A 4,877-nucleotide genomic window follows, 5' to 3' on the forward strand; every position below is an offset into this window, starting at 1 on the left:
AACCTTGTAAAAAAAAAAACAAGGATGGGATCCTACTTTTGTGAATAAGCTTTGAGGAACAAGCAACCTATTCAAACCAATCTCATACAAAGGCTGTAGGAATTCACTTTGCAAAGGACCAAACCTGTGATGATTAACCTCATTAGGGGTCTATTGGCCCACTATGAAAAGAGATGTTCATGCTTATGTGGACAATTGTTTCCAGTGTAAAGAAAGGGCAGCCATACCCCATGCCACTTTATTCCAGATATCTCTTACACCCGGGGAGGTCACCTAATAAAAATGTAACCTATCCCGTGGGTTCAATAGAAGGGTATTTTAAGTTCTTAAAACTTACAAAAATATATATATATAGAAGGGAATTATTTTTTCAAATTTGAAAAAAAATTACAAATTTTAAAAGAAAAGGATACATTATATTCCTAACAAAATTCACAGATAAGGGGTTTTACAAACATGTCTTGAATGCACGTGATAGGGTAGTTCTACACATAGTGAACCCCCCAAGCTCTTACACCACAATGGAGTAGATATCTGATAGAGTATCTGACAAATAAGAAAACCCGCAAAGATATGAGTAAACAAAGACAAACAGCAATTGAGACAGAAGCAGCCAACTATGTGATGATTGGAGACCAAACATATTTAGGTCAAATCTGCCTTGTAGATAATAATCATGTTTATGAAAAGTGGTTGAAAGGTAGATTTGAGACCATAAGTATGCTACTTTAGTGGTTGCCTATCATTTCTATAAGTTTGGTTATGTTTGGAATTCGTTTGCTTGGTGAATTGATGAGATTTTCTTGCGGTGTCATGGCTAGTTTTTGCTACTTGAAAATCAGTTGAGTGATGCTTTGAATAAGTAGGGATTGAATGTGTTTTCTTAGATGTTGGAAACCTCTTATAGAATTCATGCAATAGTTGGATCGACTCCGTCCCACGGTATGACATTTATGTATGTGGTTCTCACTATCACTACAATAAGATAGTTAGGCTTGGCAAGTAGAGGAAACTGTAGAGCCATATGTGGGTGAGAAATGCAACATAGTTTTAGTTATGTAAGTTTTTTGGTGTCAAATCTCTCTCTCTCTCTCTCTCTCTCTCTCTCTCTCTCTCTCTCTCTCTCTCTCTCTCTCTCTCTCTCACTCACTCACACACACACACACACACACACACACACACACACACACACATAGTTGATGGTCACACAACTTTTTTTGATTTGGTTGCTACAAAGAGAAAGCTTTTAACAAAAGAGGCTTACAAGAAAAATGCATAGCTTAGGTCTTGGCCATAATCTCCCATGATATCTAATAGGAAGAACTCATTGTGCCCATGGAGCTACTCAAACATGCTTCCAATATATCCTCTTCTGCTAAGGGACCAAACTTGGCCTCATATCTGCAGTTTGTGCTTTAATCTAGCATTCTCAACTTCTAGTGCCCTGTAACAAGTGCATAATGATTGTGCGGTCTCTCCTTGGCTAGCCAATTCTATGCTTTGAGTTTCCAGTTGCTCAAGGATTATCGTTTCCTTCGAGAGATATGTAATAACTAGCACTGAATAGTGTAAACTAATGCAACATTAAACATAAAGATAGAAAGATCCATATTGATGCAGATAGTTTAAAATGACAAGCCTAAAGTGACTTCAACCCTCATTGCAGTGCTTCGAAGAGGTCTACACATCAAGGGACAAGGAAATTTTTACTCTTTAAACCCTCTTGTAGTGTGATGTAGTGGTTTTCACAGCCAAAGACAAAGACAAGGTGTCGATCAAAACCATGGGCCTCCCTATACTGCATTGCAACACGGTTGTCTTCATAGCTAAGGATAAGGTGAACATACACACAAAGTAACTAGTCACTTTTAAAGAACAATTGACTATACATTCAGTGAGATTTAGAAGATGTGCACAATTGATGCATCTGTCAATTTTGCATTGTGCACATCTATCATATTTGACCACACACACACACACACACACACACACACACACAAATATGCTTAAAGTGCTACACAAGTGGTTATGCATCCCTTCAAGTAGGTTTCTATCTATATGGGTTCAAATATGATAGATGTGCAAATTGTGCATATCTTTAAGCATATACACATCTATGCTGAAAGTGATACCCAAGTGGTTATACATTCCTTAAAGTAGGTTTGCATCTGTATGGGTTCACGTATGACAGATTTGCACAATTGACAGATCAACCCACGTAGGTTTGTGTCTTTATGTATTCAAGTGGTTATGCAATCCTTTAAGAAGGTTTATGTCTGTATGGGTTCAATTGTGCACATATTTTACTTCTCATCAAGTCCATAATGGAGTGCTTTGGATAAGTTAATTACTCCTTAACCCCTCTCTACAATGCAGTGTGATGTCCTCCATGGTTAGAGACATATTGTTGATTTATAATTAGGCCCTCTCTGCAATGTGATGTGGTGGTGTACATACTTAAGGACAAGCAAAAATCTGTAATAAAGCCACTTGTCCAAAACAATCAATTACAAATTCAATGAGATATTAAAGATGTGAACAATTGGCAAATTGTTCAAAATTCACAAACATGCTTAAAGGGTTTCACAACTAGCTATGAAACCCTTTAAACATGTCTATCTATATGTGTGTGCAAGCATGGTAGATGTGGTGATTATGCACATCTTCTATTCCTCATTGAATCTATCATGGGTTGTATTGGACAAGTGGTCAATTACGTGATTGTAGATAAAAGTGCCTATCATTTCTTAAGCCCTCTCTACAATGCGACATGATGATCTGCATAGCCAAAGACAAAGCATTTATTTAAACCTAAGCCCTCCTTTTGCTACAACACAATGGCTTCCACAACTACGGACAAGGAAGCTAACACTCCCTAAACCCTCCCTATAGTGCAAGACAATGGTCTCCATATTCTTAGAGAAAGTGTCTAGTTTTGTAACCCCCTTGAAGTGTGACATGAAGGTCTATACAACCAAGAATAGGTACCTAATTTTTAAACCCTCCCGATAGTGTGACAATGTGGTCTAAATAGTTATGGATAGAGTTCTAACCTATAAACTAACCGTGAGGTGTGAGACTATGCTCTACAGCAATAGGCTAGAAAAAATATTCTAGTTGTAATCAATAGAAAAACAAAGAATGGGGACATGAGAGGATGTAAGAGGTGGTAACAAGTGCTCTGACAAGTTGGCAATGGAGGGCCCCTAACAATTCATTCAAATGATTGATGCCTTTTTAATATAGGAAAGGGATTTTGAATAAAATATATTTTGATCAATATATTTTCAATCAAGCTATGGATTTATATGGATCTAAAGGGCCCCTAACAATTCATTCAAATTATTGGCACCTTTTTTAATATAAGAAAGTATTTTTATTGAACCATAGTTAGATCAAATATTTCAATTGAACTATGATCTATATGGATCTAAAGTCTAATACAAAGTCTAATGATGATGATGATGATGATACTCATGCCTCAAACTAGAGAGGAGAAACCGACCAAGCTGAGCAGAGCCCAAATCAATCTCAACCATTAGGAAGAGGATGGGTTCTAGGAGGGCCTCTTTATTTGCCATGATCTTATGGAGGTGATTAACATTTTCATGAATGGGTATATGTCATGTGTGCAAGAATGGTGGGTGTGTAAGAGTGGTCAAAGGATGCACTTTCCCCCCAAAAAGGATATGGATTTTATAATTTTTGGCCTTCTATAACTCCCACATATGATCTCTAATTTGAGCGGAGATCATAGAGCTACAATCTATGCATCAAGCTCTTTCCATAGATATGCTATATGATATGGTTTTACCCACTAGATTTTAAATTCCACTTTGGGGGGAAATTTTGAATTCAAATAAACTAGCCGTTTTGCTTGTTTGAATTCAAAATCTATCCTTTGATTACTTTCTCAATACTAAAGGTTTGACTTCCTTAAATTGCCAAATAAAGAGGCCCTCATAGACCCCATTCTCTTTCGAATGAATAGCTTGACCAAACTCCAGATAGCCACCTAGATCAAATTTCAAAACAAACACCAGATACTCAAAAAATGGAGGGACAAAGAATTAGTTGGCTCTACCACAAAGGGATTAAGGGAAGATTATTCAGATAGACGAAGATTTAGACACTAGCTCTATAATATCAAATCAATTTCTAAGTTTGAACAAAATGCTATGGCAATAAAAGAAGCTCTATATCTAGAGTTATCTAGATATAGAGCAATAGAGCTATATAGAGCAATAAAGCTCTATATCTAGAGTTATCTAGATATAGCTCTATAATATCAAATCAATTTCTAAGTTTGAACAAAATGCTATGGCAATAAAAGAAGCTCTATATCTAGAGTTATCTAGATGATGACAATGCTTAATTGGATATAGAGATATTTGAAATGTTGTTTACTATAGATAAGAGAATGGTGGCCAAATGGAAATCAAATAAGTATCATGATGGTGATGAACATCAACTACCTTTCCACTTGAATGCAATTAAAGTGGTGTAAAGAATTCCAGAGTATGTGATTCTGCAAGCAGATGTCAAGGGCAACCCTCAATTGAGTAAAATGAGCACTATGAATATGTAGAACTTGTTTCCATGGGAGTGGAAATAATTTTTCAATCCTCTAGTCTAAACTTACATAGCAATGTCTCTCTGTAACTTTTTTGACACAAGGCAATACCACCATCACACTGCTTAAGCTATATACCCAAGTAATGATGCAACAACCCCAAATCTTTCATCTTGAAAGTAGCATTAAAATCAGCCTTAAATTCAACATTATGTCTCTCATTTGGTCCAGTGATCAACAAGCACGAGGTGATTACTTCAACCCATACAAAGCTTTTTTACATCTTCACACTTTATCCTCTTGT

This window comes from Adiantum capillus-veneris, chromosome 4 (genome assembly GCF_014529385.1).
Source record: "Adiantum capillus-veneris isolate H3 chromosome 4, ASM1452938v2, whole genome shotgun sequence".
In the NCBI taxonomy this organism is placed as follows: Eukaryota; Viridiplantae; Streptophyta; class Polypodiopsida; order Polypodiales; family Pteridaceae; genus Adiantum; species Adiantum capillus-veneris.